At 29.9% G+C, this 12,511-nt stretch overlaps 1 pseudogene across 1 annotated transcript; it reads right to left on the bottom strand.

The window, feature by feature from the left end:
• Positions 1–1,537: 1,537 nt before the first annotated feature.
• LOC149886442 (uncharacterized) lies at positions 1,538–2,722 on the bottom strand (annotated as a pseudogene). The gene is made up of 2 exons (XR_016454492.1): positions 2,394–2,722; positions 1,538–2,283 (listed from the first exon to the last, which is right to left on the bottom strand). The product of XR_016454492.1 is annotated as an uncharacterized LOC149886442 (transcript).
• Between the last annotated feature and the right edge of the window lie 9,789 nt (positions 2,723–12,511).

Here is a 12,511-nt window from a genome sequence, read left to right as displayed (position 1 = left end):
ACAAATGATTTTTAAATCTCTAATGAGGAAGAGAGGTATAACCAATATGAAGCTGAAACGACTGCAGTCAATGGCTGCGAATCAGTAAAACCTTAGAATTTAAAGAAAGCAAACTCTAAAACAAAAAGCTGGAGAACACCCTGAGTTAGCACCTAAAGTTAAAACGTCTGAAGTAAGACAACATTTGGACAACCATGACTTCCTAACTGGGAAGAAGCATATACTTGTGCATTCCGTTTATGCAGCTTGTTTGGCAAAAAATGGCGAAGTTAACATCAATGATCCTTTAATTCATTTAAATCAGAGGTGGAAAACGCAATAAAAGTTGCCCCGAAACTCCATTGACTTTGAACTTACAGCTGGAGGAGTTTCAAAAAGTGGTAACTCTTGCAAAGATGTCAAATCACTTGTTTCAAACCAGACAAAGTTACCCAAAACCAGTAGATTTTGGCAGTATGTGTAACACAAATCAATTTTTGACGCTTCTAACCAAGCTTTAATGTAAATGGCTGAACTAAAAGTCAAAAAGATTTTAAGGTTTTTTAAATCAGATTCGGGTAAATCTTTTTTAAATATTAACATCTTTGGTGCATACAGCAAATGCGCCATCCATCTTGCATGATGGTGAGCACCACATGTTTTCCATTTCTTGGGCTCTTCTCCACCTAATAGAAAAATTGCTAGTTCTGCAGCCTCTTTGTAATTGTCTCTTGGGTGATGCTTAGAGTGCAATACTTTCTCTAAGAAATTGCGAGTTTCATTTGCTTTTTGTTTTAAGAATGAATTTTCAAGATCAAGGGATCTATTTGAAAGTTTGAGAGGAATTTTTTTAGAGTGAAGCCATTCTTTTTGAAAATTATAAAACTCTATGTTATCATCAGATGATGTCTGTTTTTGAAATAAAGCGTTCCAAAACGACCCTAGGATTAATTCTAAAACATGATGACGACATGCAAACCAGAAAAGCGTTTTTATAGATTTGCATTCTTCAAGAAGAGTTGCCGTTCCGTTTCTTACTCCAGTATTACAAGCCGTTTTATCGAAAACTTTGGCAACAATATTATCTTTAAGATCCCATTTTTCTAAATCTTCTATGATTCCTTTACATATAGAATGACCTGTGTCTGACTGAATAGGTTTAATAGATAAAATTTTACCTTCCTCGCAGTTTGGAAAATCACTTACTAAAACAGTTAAATAGTCAAACTTTTTACCAGATATGTGCTTCATAAGTTTCCCATCCCAATGAAGAGTTAAATAATCTAATCTAACTTTTTTTTTAAATTCTGCCATTATATTTCTTGCCATAATTTGTCTATTTTGCTTACGTGCTCTTCTAATTGTGTTTAGTGAAATATCTACATCATTAGCTTTAACCCCACCTAAAAATACAGAATATAATTTTTCTTATCAACCAATCACACTAATAAAAAACTCATGAAACTGATTAGTGATTTAAATATCAATCAAAAAGTAACCTAGAACCAGGATTGCTGAAACATTATTCATAAGCTGTGCGTTTGATAGTTTAGATCTATCAGCAGCTGCTGTTATCATTGGATGACAAACAAAGTTTCTTGGCAAAATTAAATTAATATTATCTGATACAACATTTTTCATTACACCTGCAGAAGATTCAAAACTATTTACTTCATAATCAATTTTAGAAGAGCTCTGAGAATCTGAGTACATAAAACCTCTAGACGCAGCAAAAAATGATTCTTCAGTTGAGTCACTATCACTTTCATAAACGCTGAAATCAATTTCTTTATCATTTAATTTTCTTTTCTTTTCTTTATCGATTCCTTATTTTTCTTTTTCCTCCTTCTCTATTTTTCTTTTGACACTCAATTTTAACAAATTATCTTTTCCACCTAGTCCTCCGGTTTTTACTCCACTTTTGAGTGTTAAAAACCAGAGAATATCTTCTTCTGCATTTAAATTTGATCTGGTTTTTTTAACATATTCTTTCCAATTCGGAAATTAATATCAAAAATCTTATCCATTATTTTTCTAAAGCCTTGAATAAGTAAATCTTTTTTTGAAAAACATTTATGTTTAGACTTTGCAAGACTTCTCCATTTATCATGTAACTTAATAATACTTTCAATAATATACTTTTCCTGCTTGCAAGGAATATCAGCTTTATCCCAAAAAACTTTAACGGTTTTCATTGTTAATTTTGCAGCTAATTTTAATTTTGAAATGTTGCTTTTAGTACCTACTTCTTTTGTACATTTAGAAAACACTTGAATCGAATTGTTCATCATTTTTAATTGATACCTTAACAAGCAAAACAGAAGATGAATTTAAGTTTATTTTCAAATTGAAAAATAAAGTTATTTTTGGAAATAAAAAAATTTAAGTTATAAAAATCTTTAAATAGTATAAACCTAAAAAATCTGTAGACATCTCTAGTAGTAGGCAGAGAACTGGTATTAATATCTGACAGCGGATATCCAACCAACCATATTTCATCTGTCGATTTCAATACTTTTGAGTATTTCTTTTTAATTGACTCAGTCAAATTATTTTTTACAGACAAATTCTCTTTTCTTTTTTGTGTATGCGATGCCATGTTAAAATGTTAAAATGAATTAAATTTTATGACTGCTAGAAAAATAATAAAACGTAAAACATCTTCATTTCTTAAAAACGAATGGAAAGATGAATATAATTATAGAATTAATAAATTTAGTTGCTTTCTTAAAAAATATATTAGTGTTATGATACGTGCTTCTTCGTTTTTTTTATTAACCTTGTTTTTTAAATTATCTTTAAACACATCTAAGCTAACTATGTTTTTGAAAATAACAAGTTATTATATTTTAAATCAAAAATCTTTAAGTATCGTAAAATTTCATGGTATTTAATTATATAAAAAAGAATTTTAATTACATTTCTTTTTGTACGTAAACTTTATGATTTAGCGGCTGTTACTTATGCAAAATATTTAGAAAAAAAAGAATGATTCGAATCAAAATACAACAAATTAGTTAAAATAGATAAAACACTGCTGCATGCTGCAGTAGATTATGTTGCTTACATTATTTTTAAATAAACAAGAATGCGTCGCGTGTATTGTTTGTTTACATGAAATACAATAGAAATATGCCGTCATTAGTAAATATTATGCCGAACAAATTAAAAAACGGAACAGAAGTAATGGAAGTTTTGTGTTTTGGATTTATTCATATAACTGAAACTTAAAATGAAATTCGGCAGAACTTAGAGATGAGCTACATAAACACTTTCATAACTAAAAATGATTTTTATAGTAAAAGGAACAATATTTTATGCAGCTACTAGAAAAATTGATACTTTGAAAAATATATGTGGGACTGTGGCCTACCCTAATATATATATATATATATATATATATATATATATATATATATATATATATATATATATATATATATATATATATATAAGTATATGTATGTATTTATATATGCATACATATATTTTTTCTTTAACATTTTGGTATTTTTTACCTTCTGAATTGGGTTTAATTGCTATTCGTTTGCTTAGGCAAACCAATGGCAAGAATTGTTTAGTTTTTCAGGTGTTTTTTTACATTTATTTTAATTACTTCTTTTCTCACTCCTGACCGTTAAAGGTTTATTTCATAATCCTTGCTTACTTTTGCTTTGTTTTCATAAGTGGCCTCTTTATTGTTTGTAATTTGCAACAAACATTTGTGTGCTATTTTTGGATCAAGGACATATATTGATGCAATGTTTTCAGCAGTTTGGCAACTTTTTACTGATTTTTTTAAAACTAGCTTGATGTTTCCTTGAGTTACAATTTTGGTGAAATTAGATTAAAAAATGTGCTCTCAACAGAGTGGTTAATTTTTTCTTTATCATTTTAAACATTTTTCACTGAATTATCTGATTAGCCTTTTTTTTTTTAATGTTTGACATAGTGTTGTTACGACTTTGAAATTATTCGACTGTCGACTAAATCGATAAATGTATTTTTCAAAGTCGACCAAAATCGACTAATACATTTTTAAAATCGACTAAGTCGATTAAAAGTCGATTCAGTCGAAATATTTGAATAAAATTTTTCATTCAAATGTAAGTGGACTAAAAATTGTCAAGCAACATTAAAGTGTAAGATTATAATACTTGAATGTTATAATCGTATACTTTAATGTTACTTGACAATTTATTTTTTAGATGCTGTGAAACAAATAGAACATTAAGAGAGTAAACAAAAATACTAGGTGATAATACTGTTATAATAGCACATGCTGTTGTTTTATCAAGAGCATTTCCTTTGTTCAATTTTAATTCATCTAATCTATTAGATGAATTAAAATCGAATAAACAAACAAAATAAAACGGAAATTACGATCACAAAGTAAAGAAAAAAAAACTGGAACGGGCATTTCATTTAATCTTTTACAACAATTAAGGCAAAAAAGTTAACAAAAATTTTAATAAAAAGCGGTCGCGTAGATATTTGGGGGCAGATGGGGTGGCTAAACCTTTTTGGGTAGCAGATTTATAAAACTTTTTCGCATTCTTAACTGAGTACCATAACTATTACTTAACATTTTGTTTTAAAAAGCATCAACTGGTTACTATAATGAGAAAAAGGAAACATTAATGAGATAAGAGTTAGTAAGATAAGAGTTAAGTTAATGTGATACAGCAAATTAGGCCTGATATTCAGATATTTTTGTTAAATTTAAAAAAACAGCTATGAATGATATTCTTACGCATGGCTCAACCTTTATAAATAGATTATCTTTACAAGATAAACCACTTATAAAGATATCTCTTTACTAATTGATCAGCTTCAAACAATTATAGAGATTTATAAAGTTAAATCAAGTGAAAAAATTTAAATAAGAATTCTAGGATGATTACCCAACTAATTCTACTTTTAGTCGATTAGTTGGGTAATGATTGTTGTTATTAGTAATTATCGTTGTTATTAATAATTATCTTTGTTATTAGTAATCATCGTTGTTATTAGTAATTAGACCCATAGTCAATTAAATCGACTATTCGAATTTTCAAAGTCGACCAATTTCGACTTTCGATTAGTCGACTTTTAGTCGAAGTCGATAACAACATTAGTTTGACATTATACCAGAACTTTCATTATATCTTTAAAATAAAAGAATGTTTTTCAAATATTTCCAAAGTATAATTGTATATATAAGCATGGTAAAACAAGTTTATCTTTTAACACAATAAATAAGTCAAATTTTTATCTATCACCCATTTATATATATATATATAATATATATATATATATATATATATATATATATATATATATATATATATATATATATATATATATATATATATATATATATATATATATATATATATATATATATATATATATATATATTTAGTGGACCAGTGATAAGTTGCCAAACAGCTGATGACATCAATAGGTTGTTCATGAATATGAAGCAAAAGGAAGGACAGAATGCAAAAAACCGGGAAGAGTTAAGGAGTTCCCAGCAACTGGTTTGTTTAAGCCTTTGCTTAATTATTCAAAACACATAGTATTTACTTTTTATGAACTATCTGCTAAGGAAACATTGTAATATGCAACCTTTTTAAGATTTATAGTTCCACTGTTTTCTTTCAGATTCTACCACCCACTAACTTTTTACCAGATGCAAAAAGCTGTTAATGAAAATAAAGAAAAGGAACTTCAAGAAAAGAATGCTCAAGCAGAGGCTGATAAGTCCTGTAACATAAAAAGATTTTTACAACATGTTATCGTTTCTGGCAAAATGTAAGCAATGCTCTGATTTCTGGTCTTCTAAAAACAGATGACCATGCGTAAAGTTCAAAAAGACATTAAGTGTCCACTTGCTTTGCAAAACAACTGTAAATGACGTTGATGAGCATGACCCTCAAGAGTGCCTACACAACTTCATGGAAAAATTTGAGAAAGTCAACCCAATAATGGAATTGGAGTCAAATAACATGATCTGGGTTCACTTCTGTACCCATATTATAGAGGATATACACTCAAAAATGTAGCAAACAGTAAAGAAGAGGTGGGGGGTGGGTGGGAAGCTGTCATCAAGGAATTAGTTGACAATCACCCAACCGCAATCCAGTTCTACGAGTCATTGGTTGATGATTATACTTCGCTAAAAACATTAAACCTCGACAAAGCAGTGGATCCAGTGGACCTTGAGTTTTTGAAAGACAGAAGGTAGGATTCAGCGCAGTGCCCTGAGATTTCATAGTTAAGCTAATCAATGCTCAAGTCACCCTTAATGCTTGAATGTGAAAAGTATCAGGCAATAGCCTTACCTGAAAAGAGTGTGGATACTTTTGAATATTGGAAGCAAGATAAAAATGAATTACTTTTGCTAGCTGATCTCGCTAGAAGTTACTTGGCTATACCTGTAACTTCTGCTTCATCAGAAAGAATGTTTTCTGTTGGACAGTTACAGATTTTTGGCATAATGTAAAACCAGAAAACACTATCATGCTAGTTTTTTGTAGTTTAAAACTACACAAGGGTTCCTTCTAACCTCAAATATTGGGAAAAAACTTGTGAATAAGTGTCATATGAATTACCACAAGGCACACCACCAACTGAGAAGACTCAACAACAGGGAAAATCACATAATCAAACTAAAACTATTAAAAGAGGTGCACCTGAAAAGGGTTCTCAAAGTCAAATATCAGTAACTGAAGCTTGTCCTGAACCTAAAGAGCAACAAAAATACAGCTAGACACTCAAGCAATATCTGAAATCCTTGTTTAGTTTTTTGGTAATCAGCAAAAAAAGCGGTAAAAAAGTGATAAAAAGCGGTAAAAAGCGATAAAAAGCAGTACAAAGTGATAATTCCCCATAAAAAATTTGCTTAACACCATTTCTACGCAAAATTATCACGGTAATTACGCATTTTTACGCATTTTAACGCATTTTTACGCATTTTTACGCATTTTTACGCATTTTTACGCCTTGTACGCAAATTTATGCAAATTTACGCCTTTTCATGCATTTTTATCGCCTGTGCGGTAACGCCGATACTTACTAATTATACAATAACATAAGATTAGTTAAACAAAATTAAGCAATTGTAATACCGGAAATCTTTTCGTGACATTACAATCTACTTTCATTTCGTGTGATTACCATATGAGCTATTCCAGATTTTATTCTTAAAAGATTTTTATGATACTGTGGTTGTCTTGATTTCAACTAAGCTCTTATTGCAGTAAAACAAATGACGATTTTTTTAAACTGAAGAATTCTTCTTAAACTCTCGGGAAATTGAAACAGTAAGGTATATGCTTTCTAAACAGCTTCTGTTTGATTTTAATTAATTACATTTCTTTTTTTTTGTATTTTTCAAATTCAAATTTTGCCTCTCAAACAAAGTTGCCAAACTTCTTGTTTGTTTTACATTATTGTTAATGATAATTGGTTTAATTTAAAATCCATTACTACCGTTCATAAAAAACATTCTCCCATTAAAAAAAGCTGCATAAAAATTATTTGGTGTTAAATTAATTATTAAACTAAATTAAACTGGAACTATAGCTAACTTTATTTTAGCGACATGAAAACATGTATATATATATATATATATATATATATATATATATATATATATATATATATATATATATATATATATATATATATAATGGTGCTTGATTACAATAATTCTTCGTTAGTTCAAGGTAGTGGCATTTTGTTAGTAGTATGTATACATTTTTTGTGAAAGTTTAGAGTTTCCTATGAAATAAAAGACAAGTAACTGTTGGTTTTTTTTTTTAAATTTCCGATTTTGCGAAATTCAATATTTTTGAAAAATTATCCATTAAGAATCTATTGTAGAGTACATTTAAATCAATTTATAGTTACTTTTTGAAATCGCTGTTATTAATGCAGTTAATTTGTATAACAGCATTATAAAGATAAGTAGTGCTTTAAAAATAATTGTTATCGCGTCAATCATTGATAAAAAAGTATTTATACTTCAGAATTTGCATTTTGTAAATGATAATAAATATTTTTCTGGACCACCTGGTGAGCAAAACATATTTCTAACCAATTGAAAGAGATATATGATAATGAAAAATCCATCAATTAATATCTGCAGCATTGAGGTTAGAGTGAGCTGAGCTCACTTAAATGTGAAAAAACCTTGAAAAAAAAACCCTTAGAAAAAATAATATTTGCATCATTTAGAAATAGTTCAATCTTTATAAAATTTGTTTGATGTGTACCTCCCACCCACACTAATTTCTGACAAAAATCAGTGTGGGTGTCAGGTTCGTAAAAATTACCATCAGAGGAAAGGGATTTCGGTCAATCAGAATACAAGTAGAAAATGCAGCATTGGCGAATTTGGTATAACCACATTATTTAAGCTTGCGAGGAAAGAAAAAAGAAAATGTAATAAGAACGCTAAACCATAAATGTCTGATGAGTATCACAATGGTGAGGATGATGACAAAGCAGAAAAAGAAAAAGAAGAAGAAAAAGAACAAAAAAAAAAGAAAATGAAAAAGAAGATCACAAGGATATGTTGAAAAATGATGATATTATGTTTGTAAGTTATCATTCAATTGATAATACGCTTTCTCCAAAAATATAGACAAGTATTTAGAACTATGTAAGACTCTTAATAAATGCAAATATAACAACAACGCTTATATAACTACAATCTAGAATTGAAAGATATAACCCTACTAATATTAGAGACTTTATTAACCCAAGTAACACCAGAGTAAGAAACAAATGAAGTTTTGTAAAGAACAAAAGGTTAACTTGTAAAATCATAAGAGGAAGACACTGACGTGTATTGTATTTGATGGAATATACGACATGGCTTTTGTGCAAGATACTGAATCATGTAAAAGTATGAAAAGGAGCACTAAGCTTTAGCTTCCCTTCCAGAAAACAAATAAGTAGATCATGAAGTTCCAAAAAATACATTAACTAATGCCTTTGCACATCGATGATGAATAACTTCAATATGGAACGTGCACAAACAGTAATGATGAAGCAAGATGAGTATATGATGAAGAATTGATGAAGATAGATAAACAAAGCTTTTTACTAAACTCAATGATTTTTAATCAATCTTTGTAAAACAACCCACACGAAACTCACCTATTAGTGACTGCATTATTTACAAAACTGCAAAAACCAAAGAAAAAGCCCCATTAGCAAGTTTAGCACATCACAGCACCCCTGCAACAAGGCATGCTAGCCTACTTACACTAGCAAAAAAAGACAAAGTATGAGCAGAATTTTGCTTCACCTTGTTGAAAACACATGGTTCACCATCATCTAATGGTACAGTGCGAATTAGCCAAGTTGGAGGTCCCAATATGGTAAACAATTTTTTGGATAATCATTTTGTTTACTTTGGTGAATTTTTATACAAACGTTTTATATTCGCTTAGGAAAAATCTGTCCCATATCAACTTTTTAAGGAACCACTTCCACTGAAGGAATGGTGAAAATTCAACCAAATATAGGGCTACCCAACAATCGCAAGTAAAAACTTGTTTTAACACTGAAGTCTATTAGTTATCAAAAATTTTACTTAGCAAGGGAGTAACAAGAAAAACTGTTCAATGACTGCTTATTAATTTCCAAAATTAAATTCTCAAATTTAGATATAATTAGAGGTTTTGTTTGTTGCAATTTCGTTAGCAACTTATTGCCATTGGTATTGTTTGCCAGAACTTCTTTGATTAGTATTTTGTTATGATGAAAGTTGATGGTGTCAGACACTTTCTAAAGTTGAGTTTTGGTGATCTGGAAACAAGCCTTGAACCAACAAGTCCAGTCTTAAAGTCACGAAAGGTTTACAGCTCTTCCTCGAAAGATTCTGGAATAAAAAAAAATAGCTCTTTATTATCATCTCAGAAGAAATGACGAAAACCTATAAAAACATTCAAAGTCTTTTGAAACTCACCCAATCAAACTTGAACATGAAAGTTGTCAAAATAAACCGTGGAATTCAATCCCATCTAATCAAACATTCCTGCTGTTGCTTTATTGCTGGTTCTTCTAACTTTGAAAAGTGTGGTTTTTTGAGAACATTTGGAGGTATTTAAAAAGCTCACTAAGAATTCATGGTCAATTGTAGTGATGTAAAAAATGCCGAACGGTTTGTGAATGTTATCCACCCACCTTTGACATACTTTTCCAAATGACTCGATTATTCTGGATGCAATCTTACCTATGGAAATTTTACCAGCATAAGGCCAGAACTCAGAGCATGGCCTGGGCATTAAGCATGCTTCTTCAAACCATACCATGAAGAACATATTTGTAGAAACTACTTTCAAAAGCTATAGAAAAATATAATCTTTTTTCAGGAAAAGGCTGAAACAGAACCTGCATGTGCTGCACTTTCTTTTGTTGATACATTTAGAAAACTTGAAAAAGTGGTTACAGCTTTTTTTAGAATGCAGCTCGGTAAAAATTACCAATAAAACAGTGAAGACTTCAAAAGTTCATACCTTGCTCTTTCAGCAACCATCACACCAAAGTTCCATTCTGTGTTTTAACATATCTCAGTTCAGCTCTCAGAATCAACAAGGTCTCGGTGTGAAGCACTCTGTTAATTTTTAAGCCTCATTGGAAAAGCTTCAAGAGACAGACAGCTCATAAAGATTAAGTAAAGCATTTGCTTTACTCTGTTGTTGACTTTAAGAGTATCAGTGTTTAGGTACAATATTGAGATACGTAGCAGGAATAGAAAAACACGTTCTGCACTGGGTTTGTCAATTTCACTTGAATGAATATCATTCTTGTGTTATTGACAAACCAGACTTGGTATGCGCCAGTTCTAGAATATAGCCAACCAGGTAATGCAATTTAATATAATGCTAGATGGCTTACAAAAGTTGACCTTGTCATACGTTAGTATACGTCACAGACAGATGCATCAAAATCATCACGGAGATTATTTAGTTTCATAGATAATGTCTATAGCCCTATATAGTTTCACAAAAACTGTCATAGTGAATTTCAAGATGGGTCAAAAAGTTTTGTTTTTCATGTAAAGCAATGTCAGCAGCTCAACAAACTAGATTAAGATATTGTGTTTTCAGTACTACACAACAATAGTTGTTTTGGTCATTCTAGTTGAATTAATAATCTTATCAATACAAAGATTGCAGCGTAATGCTATTTGTATTTTTTTATAAAAATAACATTAAGTTGAACTTTTTTGCTGAAACGTACGTTGACATACTTGATTGGAGCAACTGCTAGGTAACATGTCTCCTCCGCTGTTACGTGTCAAGAGATGACCTTAAGACATTTCAACAACTTACTTTGCCAGCATTTTCAAACAATTCACAAGCTGTAGAACGGACCATTAAAGATATTTTAGCATTCAGTTTTAAAGTTTACGGACATAAATTTCAATATGTTCGGCAAGAAAGCTAGGCTTGAACTACTTAAAATGAATAACTACTAAAGTGAATAGGTTCAGTTCAAATTAAAAGTACGTCTTTATTACTACTTGAATGGTTTGTCTAAACGAAGTTCTAAGCATATTACTATGGAAAAATGTTTTAGACTTCCTTATTGACTGTCAGAAACATTTATCTATTTTTTACGTTTTCAGGCTTATGTAGCAATAACAATTTTTTATAACTAAAGTAAGCGTTAATATATGCAAAAATCTTGAATTAACACCTTTTTAAGAATCGGGTTATGTAACAACTTTTAATAGAGCTTTTATAGTGAGTTTTGGCGTTAGTATGATACTTGTAAAATTTCAGATTCAAACGTTCACTCCTGAGCCTTGCAGTTTGGGTTTAAAAGTTGCTTTTTTTATATATATAAAGAAATTGTTAATTGGGAAAAGAAAAAATGCTCGGAACGCATTTGGAAAATTTTTTGGTACCTTATACGATAAGTTAAGGTACTAGAAAGATATTTTCAGATTTATACCTACAGTGTTAAATTCTCCACTTTAGACTTAAAGAAAACCCATTTATCATAAATAAAGCGTAAGCAATTTTATTATTTTTTTATTTTGGTAGCTCTTAAGTATTTTATTGCGTTAAGAGTATCGCAATGATTCAAATACATCTTTGGTAGTAAAAGTAAATCTTCCTGTGAAATAATCATTAATGAGACATATCATTTCTGATAAATAACTGTAAGATTAGTTGTACTAGTTTTTCAGTTAAATAAGTCTTGAATTAAATTGAAGCTGAATTAGGATTTCTTTACTAGTACTGAATCAAATTATCAATAGTTTGTAAGTCCTAAGGGGGAGCTGTACCTACCGAGGGGGCTTTTACGAACCAGTTTGCATAGAATAATCAAATGAACTCACCTATTTGATTAACAAAAAATAATACTGAGTTGAAAAAGGTATTTATAATGTTTTCAAAGATACAAATGATCATTAAGGCTAGTTTAGAGAAATTATTGACCTTCAGAAGCCTGGAATATGAGGTTTAGTTTAATTCTATCTAACTAGTCAAAAAATCATGGAACCAATGATCTTTATTGACAA

The sequence above is a fragment of the Hydra viridissima genome, unplaced genomic scaffold, assembly GCF_058129835.1.
Source record: "Hydra viridissima isolate aposymbiotic clone 2 unplaced genomic scaffold, HvirCarnegie_v1 scaffold_7, whole genome shotgun sequence".
Taxonomy (NCBI): domain Eukaryota; kingdom Metazoa; phylum Cnidaria; class Hydrozoa; order Anthoathecata; family Hydridae; genus Hydra; species Hydra viridissima.
Note: the sequence above shows the minus strand (reverse complement) of the source record. Positions and strands in the feature narration are given on the sequence as shown.